Source organism: Protopterus annectens, chromosome 2.part0, assembly GCF_019279795.1.
Source record: "Protopterus annectens isolate FY-2018-M chromosome 2.part0, PAN1.0, whole genome shotgun sequence".
In the NCBI taxonomy this organism is placed as follows: Eukaryota; Metazoa; Chordata; order Ceratodontiformes; family Protopteridae; genus Protopterus; species Protopterus annectens.
In genome coordinates this window covers 204,426,187-204,442,815 of record NC_056728.1, presented here as the reverse complement: position 1 = coordinate 204,442,815, position 16,629 = coordinate 204,426,187, and the positions used below count along the sequence as shown (strand labels likewise).

At 45.7% G+C, this 16,629-nt stretch overlaps 1 protein-coding gene across 1 annotated transcript in view; it reads right to left on the bottom strand.

The window, feature by feature from the left end:
* The window catches only part of FN1 (fibronectin 1), a gene marked incomplete in the record, with an annotated part of 4,425,379 nt that overhangs the window by 1,591,584 nt on the left and 2,817,166 nt on the right, over positions 1-16,629 (bottom strand).

Below are 16,629 nucleotides of genomic sequence, written 5' to 3'. Positions count from 1 at the left end.
GAGCATATCTGGGAATTACCACCCAGGTTCCTAACATAACTAAAGAAAGCCTTGTGATTATCCTTAGTGTCCTGTGCAATTTTTCTCTCGAAGCTGGCCTTAGACAATTTTATGTGTGCCCGTAGTTTTTTGCTAATACTGATCAGTGATGCCTTCCCTTTTTGGGATTTTGCTCTATCATTTAGTAGCTTCCTCCTTCTATTGTATAGTTTTGTTTATGGCTGGGGTCCACCAGACAGGACGTCTGCCTTTGGAGGATTGGGTCTTGGTTTTATTTGGGATCGCATGATCCATGCATTCCTGAAGGTGTTCATAGAATGCATTTATAAAGGATTCTGCGTCTGGGCCGTATTTTCCACAGACCCGGGGGCTTTGAAGGATTCCACCTCAGTTTTGAGGAGTGTGAAATTTGCTTTAGAGAAGTTTTTCACTGTGGTTTTCTGGGCAGGGGGTGGGATCGGGATGTGAATATCCAGTGAGATTAGTTTATGGTCTGATCTTACCAGTGAGGGATACACTTCTGGTCTGGAGCATAGAGTCCCCATGTTGGTGATGATCAGGTCCAGTATGTTTTCCCCTCTTGTGGGAGTGGTAACAAGTTGTTCCATAGCATTTGAGTTGATAAATTCTAGGAACCTTTGGGCTAGGGTGTTGGAGCTAGAGTAATGCTCCCAGTCTATGTTTGGGTAGTTGAAGTCGTCCAATATAATGGTGTTTGGAGAGACCTTCATATTTTCCAGTGTTCTCAGGAAGGCCGAGTGGGGTTCCTGGGTTTGGGAGGTGGTCTGTAGCAGGCTATAAACTGGAAGGCAGTTTTACCCACTGTTAGTTGCACATGGATAGTCTCTGATGCTTCGTGCTTTGCCACCAACCTGGAGGTGTGGGTATCTTTGATGAATATCGATACTCCCCCTCCTTTTGTGGTTCGGTCCAAGTTTTGGGGCCGAAAAGCATGGTATGAGGTATAACCTGGTAGTGCTGGGGTGCTCTCGAGAGCCCTGAACCAGGTTTCTGTTACTGCACAGATATCTATGTTCTCCACGCTAAGGAGAGTTTTGAGTGCGTGCATCTTGATGTTTATACTTCTGGCGTTGAGTAGCATTACTCAGTTTCTTATCCCTTGTGATACCTATGGAGGTGGGTTTGTCTTTTGAGCCTTGCCTAAAAAAGGCACTATGGGGGTAGCAAGAGCCTTTGCCAATATCCGAAAGCCCAGGGGTGACAGGTTCAAGCCGTCCCTAGCGAAGCATCGTGGCTTGTCGAGCATATCATCCCAAGCTGACAGGCACTGGATCCCCTTTGAATGACACCAGTACTTAAGCCAATTGTTGAAATTGATCATCTTGTCTTCATACTGTGGCATCATTCTTGGTGAGGGTAAGATGCTACTCAAGGTCAGGGTCATACCGGCCTGGGCTACATGGTCAGAGAGCTCCTTTATGTCTCTTTTCATGTAGTCCAGGGAGGTACGTCTCAGGTCATTCACACCAGCATGGACAATGACAGATTCATATTTGTACTTGCCTTGGAGTGACCTGAGTGCTTGTGTTATGTGGCAGATCCTAGTGCCCGACAGGCTGCTCACCGTGACCCTCTCCTTGTTCAGCCTGGTGAGCGGGACGTCAGTGAGCCTGACGATAGTCACCTATTACAAGTGCATCAGGTGTGTTGTTTAGTCTTAAGGGCTGTGACTGTTCGGCATACTGGCTTTGTGAGATATGTGTTGCACGTGTTTTGTTTTGGGGTAGCGGCTGCTTGGGTGTCTGCTTTGGAGGTCTCTGCTGCTTCAGCAGATCTTTATTTAGAGCCTCCGAGTATGTTTTTGTGTGATTATGTGTTTGGTTTGCTGTCATGGTAGGTCTATGTGAGACTGGAATTGTAGTGAGTGTGGTTTCCTTCTCCTGACTGGTTATGCCAGTACTGAGTTGAGAGAGCTTAGCCTCCAGTTTGGCTATATGGTTGCATCTCTCAGATGTGTTGGAATTTGTTGGGAGGAGGAGAGGGTTGTCTGTGTACATGAGGCAGTTGTAACATTGCCTCAAGATTCCCAGATTCACCAGCTGGACCGGAGAGGAGATTGACAACTCACCTTTGGACATGCTAGAATAATATTGGGAATTCCTTAATAATTGAAAACCAGGGCCAGTGGGGAGTGAGGGTGTAGTGCTTTTAATTTTTAGTGCTGACTTATATAATTGCTTTAGTGAGCAAGTGCCAGGTAACTTAAGTGCAATGTGTTACAGGTAACTTAAATGCAAAAACGACAAACGGTAACTTTCTTTCAAGTGAAACAAGGCAAAATCCAGGGTGGTTCTTGTGTCAAGTTCTTTAAGATTGGGTACCAGTACTGGCGTGGTCAGTCTGGTGCAATCAGGATCATCTTTGGCTCTTCTTGCCTGGCTTTTATGAGTACCTTTGGAAGAAGAGGTAAAGGTGGGAAAGCGTATACTTGCAGGTTTTTCCAGCTGAATGAGAGGGCATCCACTTTCCATGCTTGTGGATGGTAACTCCATGTGCAGAATTTCTGTAGCTGGCAGTTCATTGTGGATGCAAACAGATCTATATCCGGGCTCCACCATTTTTGTGTTATCATTCTGAATATTTGTGGATTCAATTCCCATTCGTGGGGCTCCATGATGTTTCTGCTTAGGTCGTCTGCCAGTGTGTTTTTCTCTCCTGGCAGGAATTGTGCTTGCAGATGAACTTGGAAGTCTACAACTGTGTTCCACAAGGTCATGGCTTGTCTGCAGAGGGGGTAGGAGTGTGTGCCCCTTTGTTTATGTACCACATAACTGTGGTGTTGCCCATCTTTAGTAGTAGTAGTCCGGGATGCAGCAGGTACTTGAAAGCTATACGTGCATTTTGTACAGATAGCATCTTTTTTATTGATGTGAAGATGCCTTTGCTCTGTGGGCCACTTGCCCTGAATACATTTTACTGCCATGTGTGCTCCCCAGACGTAATCCGATGCATCTGTTGTCAGTGTTTGTCTGGCTGTGGGTTGTGTAAAAGGCTGTCCCTTGTTGAGGTGACAAGCTTGAGCCCACCATTGAAACTCCTGTTGAAGGCAAGGAATTAGTGGTATAACTGTTTCCAAACTTTGACAGTGTTGAGACCATACTCTCTTTAGGTAACATTGTAGTTTCCTCATATGCAGTCTGGCATATGAATTAGTAGTATGCAAGATGCCATGTAGCCCAAGGCCTGCAGAATTTTTCTTGCAGGGAGTTGGGTCTTTGTTGCCATCAACTGAAAGTATTGAGTCAGTTGTCCTGGCTTGTCTGGCGTGAGATAAGCCATCTGGGCCATTGTGTTCAAGCTGGCACCCAGGAATATTATCTCTTTGTGAGGGCACTAGTTTTGATTTATTTTCATTTACTGTGTACCCCAGGCAACTTAACTTTTTTACGAACGTCAGATGCTTTAGAAGAATGTCCTTGCTCTCTGCTTGAATCAGGCAGTCGTCCAGGTACGGATAAATCTGAATTCCTTTTTGTCTGCAAAATGCAATTACTGTTGCCAGGCACTTTGTGAAGACCCTGGGTGCAGTAGATAAGCCAAAGGGCAGTGCAGAGAATTGATAGTGCATTGCACCAGCTATGAATCTGAGGTATCTTCTGCAGTTTTGTCTGATAGGGACGTGCAGGTATGCCTCCTTGAGGTCCAAAGTCACAAGCCAAGCTTTCTTGCCCAGCATGGGAAGAAGCTGTTGTAGTGTCAACATTTTGAATTTCAGAACATCCAGGTAAGTGTTTAGAGAAGAAAGATCCAGAATGGGTCTCCAGGCTTTGTCCTTTCTGGGAACCAGAAAGAGTCTTGAGTAAAATCCTTGCCCTTGCTCCTGTGGTGGTACCTTTTGAATAGCTCTCATGTCCATGAGTGCTGTAATTTGTTTTTGAGCCTCTGCCCATTGATTTGGTGGCAGACTTAGCATTCCTTTTAACCTTGGAAGGGTGTGAAAGTGGAACCTGTAACCTTGAGATACAATGTTGAGAACCCATTTGTCTTTGGTGATGCAATGCCAGTTGTGATATAAAAGTGCCAGTTTTCCTCCTAAGGGGGCTGCCAAGAGAGAGCTGTTTGGCAGCTGTAGTGGGAAGTCATTGAGGCTGCTTTTTACATGGTTGGGGCCTGTCTTCCCCCTCTTTCTGGCCTGGTGTACCCCATTGTCGAGGCCTGTAAGGACCTTGTGCTTGACCTCTACCTCTTGGTAGTCTGTATCTGCCCCTTTGAGGTCTGTTTGACTGGAAAGGACCAATTCTTTGTTGGCCAATTTCTGCTAAAACGAGGAGGCTGAACCTATAAGAAATACTTCACCATTTGCATAGATTTTGCCTTATCCTCCATCTTCTTTAATAACTCCTCTGCCTTAACTCCCAACACATACCGCTGCAAAGGTGCATCCAATAATTTTGCCTTAACATGATCTGGTAACGTATGTTCTTTTAACCAAGCATGTCTTCTAATGACAGAGCCTGTAACTGCTGCTCTACAGCAGGCCTCTAAGGAATCAAACCCACATTGCAAAGTATGTTTTCCCACTTGTTCAGCTGCATGCAATAAAATCCTGCATTTCTTTAAAATTAGGAGGATCTGAATCTGGAAGCATCTTTTGTTTCAACTGAGACATCAAAAATTGCTGATATTTTAGCATGTGAAACTGGCAATTTAAGGCTCTCATTGCTAAAGTTGCAGACATATATACTTTCTTTCCCCATCTGTCTAATGCTCTGAAATCTCTGTCAGAGGAAACTGGGTTTTTTGCTGATAAGGCCTTAATCCCCTTGGGTCCCTGAGAAATAGTTTCATGGTCAGCAACAGAGCTTTTATACAGAAATTTGTGAGAGTCAGGGACTCTGTAATATCTATCAGGTTTAACTGGGGCTGGAGGTAAGGAATCAGGGTTTAAGCTGGATTCAGTGTACACATCATCCACAATATCTAACACTGGAGGAATAGCAAGGGGTCTGTGTTGAGGTAATAAAAGGAAGTCTCTGAGCCTTTTCTTGGATTCTGAGTTATCCTGGCTTTCCCAATGGAAATGCTCCCTCATGGTATGTAAGGTCTCCCCAAAGGAGTAATCCTCAGGCGGAGAGGCTGATGGAATTGATTCCTCAGCATCAGAATCCTCATAAGGGGGTAAAGAATATCCTAGGTCTGAGGATGAATCTGAAGAAATGGACACCTGGTCAGAAGATTCATAGTCTGCATCCTGTCTGGGCCTTTTATCAGGAGGGGGATGGGACCTCCTGATCAAGGTGATTAGGTCTTCGGCCATTTTGAGCATCTGTTTCTTAGGCATGGAAGCCTATCCTGGAGGAAGCTCAGTTTCTTTGTTTTTAAGGGGGGCTTAGACTTAGCAGAGGGTTTAATGGTTAACTGGGTAGGTCTGAAAACACCCTCTGAAGCTGTGGATTGCTCAGCTACTTCGGTTCCCTCTGAAGGCTTAGTTTTGGTAGGCTGAAAACCTGGAGCATCCGAAGGCCCAGCCAGCTCCACATGGGAGTCGGAGGTGCTATGTGGTTCTGTGGAAGCGGTCGTCAGGGGTTGCGCGTAGGCGCCTTGCTGAAAACCGGAGAACCGGCGACCGGCCTAGAAGAGGCCTCGTCGTCAGTTTTGGGCCTCGAATGCCTGTCCCTGTCTTTGTGCTTTTTATGAATTCCAGTCGTCGGAAGTTCCGACGGTATGGTGTAATTGAATTTTCTGCCAAAATAATGTTGGGCAAAATCAAACGGACTTTTAATAGTGCGCTTGTTAAACCTAGCACAAAACAGACAACCAGTGACGTTGTGGTCTGGGCCTAGGCATGGGATACAATAGGAGTGGAAATCCTTAGGAGGTATTTGCTTCCCACAAGAAATACAGTTATTAACTTTTACTGACATTGGTCTGAGGCAAGAAAAAGTTTCCCCAACGGGGTACTTAGCTCTGTAGAAGACTTCGGTTCTGGATTCGGAATGAAAATCTCAGGAGTCGGCCAACCGGCACCTGCGAACTGCTTTTGCTTCGGGCACCGCGCTGCAAGAAAAACTGGAGAAAATGGCGTTGGCTGCATCTGATATACCCCCGTCGCACTGACGTCAGGTAGGAGGCAACAGCAACCGACGCCGGACCAAGACTTTGGAACTCAGGCCGACTGGGGAACCGCCTGACGGCAGGATAACCCAAGTGTAATGACTACAGCAGTGTAACACGATGAACATCTAGGACTGCAACAGTGAATACACTAGAACATCTACATTTATGGTACGTGTACACAACTGTACTATGCTCATGTTTCACTGTTGCAGTCCTAACTAATGGGCTGATTACCAAAGCCCAGAGAAAGGGGAGGAGGAACCAACAGTATCAAGGGTTGGAGATAATGCCCTGCAGAACAGCAGTGGCAAACCCTGCCCTGGCTCAGGAAAACGAAGGTAAATTATAATGCTTTGTGGAAGTGTGAACAGAAGACCATGTGGCAGCCTCCAAAATGTCTTTAGTAGGGATACCCCTTAAAAAGGCTGCAGAAGTTGAAGCTGTTCTACCCGAGTGTGTCCTAACCCCTTGAGGAGGAACCTTGCCATGAAAGGAATAGCAAAAAGTAATGCAATGTGCAATCCATTTAGAAATGGTTTGCTTAGAAATAGCCTTGCCCTGGGCTCCAGGGGCAAAACTGACCAACTGCAAAGATTTTCGAAGGTCTTTAATCCTGTCCAGGTAAAACCTAAGCTGTCTGTGCATATCAAGAGAACATAGGATCCCTCCACCTCTATTCTGAGGATTAGGAAAGAAGGCATTAAGGTGTATGGACTGATTAAGAGTCAGGCTAGAAACCACCTTAGGCATAAAGGAGGGGATGGTTCCCAGAGACCCTATCTGCATGGAAAAGAAGAAAAGGCTCCACAGCCATCAAAGCTTGCAGCTCCGAAACCCTCCTTGCTGAAGTTATAGCCAAGAGGAAGGCAGTCTTCCAAGAGAGAAACTTTAAAGCCGCAGTGGCAGCTGGCTCAAAAGGAGGAAGACTGAGTATCCCCAGAACAAAATTAAGATCCCAGGCTAGAGTAGGTGCCCATCTGGGAGGTTGTAAGTTGCAAGCACCTCTAAAAAAACAGTTTCATCATCAAGGGATGAGAGAAAATGGGTTGCCCAAAAGAACAATGAGCAGAAATGGCTGAAGCATAGATCTTGAAAGAGGAAAAAAAAGACCACCCTGAAGCAAATCAGTCAGGTATTCCAGGATCAAAGGAAGGGTAGGCTAAGAAGAAGATTCCCCTCTAGCATGCATCCAATGAGAGAATCTTTCCCATTTGCCAGCGTAGGACTTCCTAGCACTAGGCCTCCTCCTGGCCTCCCTCAGCACATCAACCACCTGCTAGGAAAGGGAAGAAAAGGATGGAGTCACACAATGAGCCATGTAGCCAGATGGAGAGACTGAAGATGAGGATGCAGAATGTTTCCCCCATCCTGAACCAAAAGAACTGGCTTCAGAGGAAGATGCCAAGGGGGAAGATGGGAGAGACTGTGAAGCAGTGGATACCATTGCTGTCTGGGCCAGTCCGGAGCCATGAGAATAGTCCTTGGTTGTTCGTCCCTGATCTTCAATAATACTCTAAGAGGAGGAAGAAGAGGAGGGAAGGCATAAACTGACAGCAACGTCCAAAGGAAGACATAGCATCCACTTTCCAGGCTCTGCTGTGCTGCTGTCTGGTGCAAAAAAGAGGTAGAAGATGGTTGTGTGGAGATGAGAAAAGATACAATTGAGGTGTGCCCCAATGTTGAATGACACTGTAAGCTCTGTTCAGCTGCCACTCGTGAGGATCCAGGGTTTGTCTGTTCAACTGGTCTGCCAAAACATTGAGTCTTCCGGGAAGAAACCGAGCTAGGAGATGCAGGCCCAGGGATGCTGCTATGGACCAGAGAAAAATGCTCTGCCTGAACAGGGGGGTAAGAATGCGTCCCTCCCTGCTTGTTGATGTACCACATGACTGTGATGTTGTCTGTTCTGACAAGCAGGGTTCCTAGAGAAAGAAGATGCTCGAAAGCTACTAAGGCCTGCTGAACTGCTATCAACTCCTTTAGATTTATGTGCAGGTGTATTTGCTGGGCATTCCAATGTCCCTGTATGCATCTGCCATCCAGGTGAGCTCCCCAGGCATAGTCCGATGCATCTGTGGTAAGAATTGAGTGGCAGGAGGTGGGCGAAAAAGCATGCCAGTCTTTTGCAGACAGGCTGTTGTCCACCATAAAAAGTCTGTCTGCAGAGATGGATGCAGACGAATCATCATATCCAGGTCCTATGTGCGCGGACACCAAATGTTCTTGAGGTACCATTGCAATTTCCTCATATGCAGTCTTGCATATGGAATCATGAGAATGCAAGAGGCCATGTATCCCAGAGCTTGCAGGTATTTCCTTGCAGGGAGCTGGGACAGGCTTGCGAAGTCCTTGAAGTAAACTGAAAGAGTTGTCTGCTTCTCTTGGGTGAGATATACCATCTGGGCGGCTGTGTTCCGACTCACTCCCAGGAAGGTTATCTCCCTGGATGGCACCATTTTTTTTATTTTTCCTCGTTGAGTGTGTAACCCAGGGGAGAGAGTAGAACCTTTACAAATTCCAGATCCTTCAACAGCTGTTCCTGAGAATTTGCTCGAATTAAACAGTCGTCCAAGTATGGACAAATCTGAATTTTCTTCTGTCTGCAAAAAGCAATGACTGGAGCCAGGCACTTCATGAAAACTCTGGGAGCAGTAGATAAGCCAAAGGGCAGCACAGATAATTGATAATGTTGCTTGTCCACCCTGAAACGAATGTATTGCCTGCAACTTTCCCTGACAGGGATGTGCAGATGAGCTTCTTTGAGATCCAAGATTACCAGCCAAGAATCCTTTTCTAACATTGGTAGCAACTGATGCAGAGTGAGCATTTTGAACTTTGGAATTATCAAGAAAGAGTTCAAAATGGATAGATCTAGGATAGGATGCCAGGTGCCTTCTCTTCTTGGAACTAGGAAAAGTCTGGAATAGAAACCCTGGCCTACCTGCTGAGCAGGAACTGATTATATTGCTCTCACATGAAACGGACAAAATTTGTTTTTCTTCTTCTGCCCTTTTGTTTGGAGGAGCGTTCAGGAATCCTTTGGGAACTGGTAAGGTGTGGAGAGAAAACTTGTGCCCTAGGGATACAGTTCTGAGTACCCATCTGTCTTGACAGTGGCCCAGACATTTGCAAAAAGGGCCAACCTTCCCCCTAAAGGACTCTCCAGACAGGCAAGAGCAGGCAAATGTTGGATAAAGTCATTGAGTGTGTTTAGATTGAGGCTTAGAACTACCCACCTTGGAAGTGGAAGCCTGCCAACGCTTAGATCTTTGAGAGGTAGCCATCTGCCCCCTAGAAGATTTGTAACCTCTAGTCCTAGAGCGGTTCTATCTGCTGATATCAGGAAAAGTACAGTTTTGTACCTACCATAAATGTAGATGTCCAATAGGAATGCATCTGCAGTCCTTACAAATGGGTTGTCCTGTCGTCAGGCAGCCCTTCGGTCGGCCGGATTCCAAAGTCTGGGTCTGGCTTCGGCTGGTGTCACACTTCACCCGACGTCATAGCTGCAGTTGTTTGGGTATAAAGGCATCAGCCGACGCCATTTTCCTCAGTGTTTCTTGCCCCAGATGCCAGGTGCCCTCTAGGAAGGCTAAATTTGGATAAATGCAAATGGTTCCAAATAGTAGAGAGCAAACAAAAAATAAACATGTATGTACATATATACAAACAAATACACCATAATAGATTCCCCCAGCTAGCTACAAGATGGGCAAATACCCTAGGAGTACCACAGAGGGGAAGGAGGGTGGGTAATCCTGACTGCAGATGCATTCCTATCGGACATCTACATTTATGGTAGGTACAAAACTGTACTATGTCCTTCAAGGATGCATCTGCAGTCCTTACAAATGGGTAGAATACCATAGCCAAACTGGGGGAGGAGGAAAGATAGAATTATGGTGTAGTTAAGATCCCTTGCAAAACAGCAGTGGCAAAACCTGCTCGGGATCTAGAGTATAAAGGTAAATTATAATGCTTGGCAAATGTATGCACGGAGCTCCAAGTAGCAGCCTCTAAAATGTCTTTGGTAGCCACTCCTCGTAAAAAAGCTGTGGTAGTGGCTGTAGCTCTTGTAGAGTGAGGCCTGATGTTTTCTGGAGTTTTCTTTCCATGGTAGGAGTAACAAAATCTAATGCAATTTCCTATCCACTTAAATACTGTCTGCTTTGAAATTGCTTTCCCTTCCATTCCTGTTGCATATGCTACCAGTAGCTGGTCAGTTTTTCTATTGCTCTTGGTCCTGTCCAGGTAGTAGCGTAATTGCCTGTGTACATCCAAGGTATGCAACAGTCTTTCTCCCCTGTTCTGTGGATTGGGGAAGAATGTAGGTAGGTGGATAGCCTGATTTAAAGATACTCTGGAGACCACCTTAGGCATAAAAGTAGGATTTGTTCTCATGGACACTCTATCTTGATGGAAGATCAGAAAGGGCTGTACTGCCATTAATGCTTGTAGCTCAGAAACCCTTCTTGCTGAAGTGATTGCCAGCAGGAAAGCAGTTTTCCATGATAAGTATTGCAATTCTGCTGTTGCTGCTGGTTCGAAAGGAGGAAGTGTCAATTTTTCTAGCACAAAATTCAAGTCCCATGCAGGTAATGGTGGCTTCCTAGGAGGCTTTACATTTTTAATTCCTCTCAGGAACTGCCTGAGCAGAGGATGTGAGAAGACTGGAGGATCCAAGTCGTATTCTGCTGAAATAGCTGATGCATGAATCTTAATGGAGGAGTAGGACAGGCCTTTGTGGAATAGCTCTGCCAAGTATTCCAGGATGTTGGCTATGTTTACCAGTGATACATCTTCCCCTTTAGCAGTACTCAAAATGAGATATCTTTTCCATTTTGCTGAATAGGTTTTCCTTGTTGAAGGTCTGCGAGCTTCCAAGATAATGTCCTTAACCCTTTGGGATAAATTTGGGTTAATTTGTCTTATGCAATGTTTCAGGCAGTCAGCTGCAGAGTTTTTAGGTTTGGATGCAGGGTGTTGTAGTTGTTCTGAGTTAACAGCAATGGAACTAGGGGTAAGGGCCACATCTGTTCCCGAGACATGCTCCTCAGTAATGGGTACCAATGTTGCCTTGGCCAATCTGGAGCTATCAGAATGATCCTTGGACGGTCCTCTTTGATCTTCAATAGCACCTTGTGCATCAAAGGAAGTGGTGGGAATGCATATGCTGTCAGATTTTTCCAGCTGAAGGATAGGGAGTCCACCTTCCATGCCAGTGGATGGTACGTCCTGGTGCAGAATTTCTTTAATTGGTGATTGTGTGGGGATGCAAATAAGTCTATTTCTGGGAGACCCCATTTTCTTGTTATGGTTTTGAAGATGTCCGGATGCAGCATCCATTCGTGGGCATCCGTGGTAGTCCTGCTTAGTATGTCTGCTAGAGTGTTTTCTTTTCCTGGTACAAAAATTGCTTTTAAGTGAATGTTGCAACTCAGGGCCACATTCCAGAGGTCCAGGGCCATCCGGCATAGAGGATACGAATGTGTGCCTCCCTGCTTGTTGATGTACCACATAACTGTGGTGTTGTCTGTCCTTATCAATTGGCCTTGTCGAAGAAATGGTTTGAAAGCCTGAATTGCCAGTTTTACTGCCAGCATTTCCTTTAGGTTTATGTGCAGGTGCAGTTGCTCTTGAGTCCATAAACCTTGTATGCATTTGTCCATCATGTGGGCCCCCCAACCGAGGTCTGAGGCGTCCGTTGTGATGGTTTGGCTTGGTTGAGTGCTGTGGAAGGGCAATCCTTGGTTTGATTGACAGGCCTGCGCCCACCAGTGGAATTCTTGCTTCAGGCATGGAATTATTGGAATGTGAGTTTCCAGGCTGTGTTTGTGCTGAGACCATAAATTCTTTAGGTACCACTGTAGCTTTCTCATGTGCAGTCTGGCATGTGGGACCAATATTATGCAGGATGCCATGAAGCCCAACGCCTGTAGGACTTTTCTTGCTGTTAGATGGTTCTGCTTTGTTAATGCCAAGAAGTAGAGAGGGAGTTGGCTCCTGTTTTTCTACTGTTAGGAATGCCATTTGTTTGGATGTGTCCAGCTCTGCACCCAAGAAGGTTATCTTTTGGGATGGTATCAGCCTTGACTTTTTTATATTGACTGTATATCCCAGGGCTTGTAGAAGGTAAATGACTCTTTTCAAGTCTTCTGTTTGTTTTTGTTGTCCGCTTGTATCAGGCAATCGTCCAGGTAAGGGTAGATTTGGATTCCCTGAAGCCTGCAATGAGAGATTACTGATGCCAGGCATTTCGTGAACACTCTGGGCACAGTAGATAAGCCAAAGAGCAATGCTGAGAATTGATAATGCTCTGATCCTGCAAGAAATCTGAGGTATCTTCTGCAATTTGGTCGTATGGGGACGTGCAGGTATGCCTCCTTGAGATCTAGAGTAACCAGCCAAGACTCCTTGCCCAGCATGGGAAGAAGCTGCTGTAGGGTCAGCATTTTGAATTTTGGAACAATGAGAAATGTGTTTAAAGCGGACAGATCTAGAATAGGTCTCCATTTGTTTTCTTTCCTTGGTACTAGGAAGAGTCTGGAGTAAAATCCCTTTCCTTGCTCCAGATATGGTACCTTTTCCACAGCTCTTATTTTTAATAATTGATTTACTTGTTTTAGAGCTTCTGCCTTTTGATTTGGAGGTAGGTTTGGCATTCCTCTCTTTCCTGGTAGAGTATGGAAATGAAACCTGTAACCTTGGTCTATAGTTTGCAAAATCCACTTGTCTCTTGTGATGTAATGCCAGTTCTTTGAAAATAAAGCTAGCTTTCCGCCTAAGGGTGCTTCTAGTTGTTCCCTGGTAGGCGGTGCCAGAGCCAAGTCACTGATTGTCCTGTTGTAGTGGTGGTGGCTGCGTCTGTGCCTCGCTGGTTGTTGCCCTGCCACTGGCGTCCCCTGTAGGCACCCCTGGATTGGTTCCTGCCTCTTGAACACCTATTCCTGCCTCTCTGTGCTTGCAAGGTTTCCTCAAAGGAAAATTCCTCAGGCGGAGAGGCAGAAGGGATGGACTCTTCAGCATCAGAGTCTTCATAAGGGGGATAAGGAGCCTCTGGAGGGTCTGTATTATCTGAATCATCAGAGGAATCATCTGTGGAAACTGGCTCAGGGGGCTCTGCTCTAGGCCTCTTCTCTGGAGGAGGGTGAGAGGCCCTGTCTGGATGAGGTTGGGATCCCCGGATTAAAGAAATGAGATCCTCTGCTAGAGAAAGAATTTGGGAACTGGAGCTGGGCCTGTGAGAGGGGGTCTTAACAGGTACAGATTTTGTAGCTTTAGCTGCTTTAGCCCTGGCATAAGCCTTAATGGACATGGCTGCAGGAGGCCTAGCAGCTCCACGTGCAGGGGTTGAAATATCCAAGGGAATAGTGTCAGATAATTCCTGAGAAACCACAACTGCAGGTTGGATTTCAGAAGCCGATTCCACCAGGCTGGAAGAGGCCTCGGTAGAAGGCATGTTTTCGGCTGAAGGAAGAACCGCTTGCTCGGTTTCAGCCGAAACAGAGACACTCACAGTTGGCCTAACCGCGGTTTCGGCCGAAACCGCGGACCGCGAGTGTCGGTCCTTTTCCTTGCGTTTTTTGGAAATTTGTGAAGTCGGAGGATCCGACGGCATAATATAAGCAAAATCGGAGCCAAAAAACTGCTCAGCAAATTCCGACCGACGTCTAAGCGTCCGCCGGTTAAAAGAAGCACAGGCTAGACAAGCTGCTACGTCGTGGTCTGGGCCTAAACAAGGTAAGCAGTAAGAGTGGAAATCTTTATGAGGTATTTGTTTCCCACAAGTTAAACAGTTATTCACTGTTTCTGACATCGGCTGAGGCAAGAAAGAGTCCCCAACGGGGTACTTAGCTTTTTAGAAGTCTTCGGTAGTAGTAAAAGTATTCGGTAGTAGTAATCTCTGGATCTGACCGACCAGCACTTGCGAACAGCTTCTGCTTTGGGCGCCACGCGGCAAGAAAGACTGAGGAAAATGGCGTCAGCTGATGCCTTTATACCCGAACTGCAGCTATGACGTCGGGTGAAGTGCGACACCAGCCGAAGCCAGACCCAGACTTTGGAATCCGGCCGACCGAAGGGCTGCCTGACGACAGGACAACCCATTTGTAAGGACTGCAGATGCATCCTTGAAGGACATCATCCAACTCTTAGAAGGGTAATTCCTGCTGAAGCGAGGAGGTTGAACTTGTAGAAAGACCTTAACAGTTTGCATAGACTTGGCCTTATCCTCCATCTTCTTGGGTACTTCCTCTGCTTTATTGCCAAAACGATTGTCCTTATGCAAAGGTACAACTAAAAGCTTAGCCTCGACAGGCTCTGGTAGGGGCTTGTTCCCTGAGCCAAGTGTGCTTCCCGATAACAGATCCAGTAGCTGTAGCCCTGCAGGAGGCTTCTAGAATGTCAAAACTACAATGTAAAGAATGCTTATTAACAAGACTGGCCAAATTCAGCAAATCCTGTATATCCTTACTCTCTGCCAGAAGTGGCACACCTGCTATCCTAGACTTAAAATCCTCCAAGGTGTGCTGCTGGTACTTCAGCATATGAAAGAGACAATTAGTAGATTAATAGCAAGAGTAGCAGAGGTTATAAACTTTTTTACCCCACCTATCTAGGTTCCTAGATTCCATCAGAGGGAACAGGATTTTTGGTAACAGTGGCGTGGCTTTAACTCCTTTAGGGCCCTGAGAAATAACCTCTGGATCAGCCAATGGATTCCTGAAAAGAAACAGAGAATCAAGGACTTTACAGTACCCGTCAGGTTTCCCGGGAGCAGGAGGAACCGAATTTGGAGTCAAGGAATTTTCAAGAAAAACATCAACTTCCAACACTGGGGGAATAGCCAGAGGCTTATGCTAAGGTAAATCCAAAAACTCCCTAATCTTTTTCTTAGATTGGGGATAATCCTGACTTTCTCATTTAAAATGTTCCCTGAGAGTATTCCAATTATCACCAAAAGAGAAATCCTCTGGGGGAGAAGCGGAAGGGAGGGACTCCTCTGCATCTGAATCCTGAAAAGGAGAAAAAGCCTGAGAAACTTCCTCTTCATCAGCAGAAATGCTAGAAGAATCAGAACCAGAAAAAGACAAAGCCTCAGGAGAAACATCCCTACTCCTTTTAGGAGGAGGAGGAGGCTGTGAACCTCTAATAAGAGTTAAAAGGTCATTAGCCATTTTAACCATTTGGGATTGAGAAGAAACTGGAGCCTGCTTTTTCACAGGGCTTATGACTGGAAGATTTACCTACAAGTCTGAAGGACTTGGGAGGCCTGGCAACCGCCAAAGTTGCAGAAGAGGTAGTCGGTATGAGCTTGTTGTCTGAACGAAAAACTGAGGCCTCGGACACCTGAGTCAGCTTAGCAGTTCCGGCTCCAGCTGAAGAGGTGACAGGCAGAAGGTAAAATGGAGGTTGGAGGCCTGCGTGACTCTGAAATGGTCTCAACAGAGGCCTGCAGTTGAAAATATGCGGACTGCAGGGGCTGCAAAGGCGCCTCACTGACTACCGCATGACTGACTACCATCTTATCATCCGAGGACTTAACCTTCTGAAGCTTGTCGCTGTCCTTATCCTTACGTTTCTTGGGGATATCCAAAGCCTGAAGACCAGCTGATGCCATACCGACAAACTTAGGCCAAACTCCAAAATTTTTAGCTAAAAGCTTAGCCCGATGACAAATAGAACACGGGTTAAAGGAGGCACAGAGATCACAATTAGGAACGTCATGGTCAAGGCCTAAACAAATAATGCAATAGGAATGAAAATCTCTATGGGGAATCTGCTTTCCACAGATAAGACAATTATTAACCTTTTCTGACATTCGTTAAGGCAAAAGAGAGGATCCACAATGGGGTACTTAGCTGTAGTTGACTTCAACTTTAGTAGGAAACCAAAAAAAAGGGGTAAAATGCAGACTAGCACTAGTGCAAGAAATGCTTCTGCTCTGGGCTTCGCGGCAAGGAAGACTGAGGAAGTGACATTGGCTGCCTCCTTTTGTATCGGACGTCCTTTACAACTGAAGACAGCCGATGTCATATTTACTTGCCTTTGGTATTCTGGCCGATCGAGGCCTACCTGGAGCCAGTTAACCCATTAGTTAGGATAGCAACAGTGAAACACGATGAACATCTAAAGGTTTTAACCAAATTGACCCTCAACTGTTTTCATCTTGTACTTCAACCCAGTTAGAGGGTTGTGTGTATTTTACTTTTATGCCTGCTTTCCTAGCAGTTTACAAATGTTATACCTCGTCTATGTAAAGTCAAAGAGGAACCCAGAAACTTTATACAGTGAAAAAAAAAAGTGTGTTCTCAATGAACAGTTTTGAACAAAGGTATTAATACTGCACAAACATTCAAGCTGGAATGAAAAAGCAGTGTAACTTAACCATTTGTTGCAATGGGATTGCATGAAACACTATGCAGTATTCTCTGTGCATATTTACTGAAACATGAAAATTATGGAAAGCACATGAAAGTTATAAACTAGTTATCTACCCATTTGTGTTTTGCATGGACACATACAGCACTAGTCTTTTTGCAAGATGCTCTT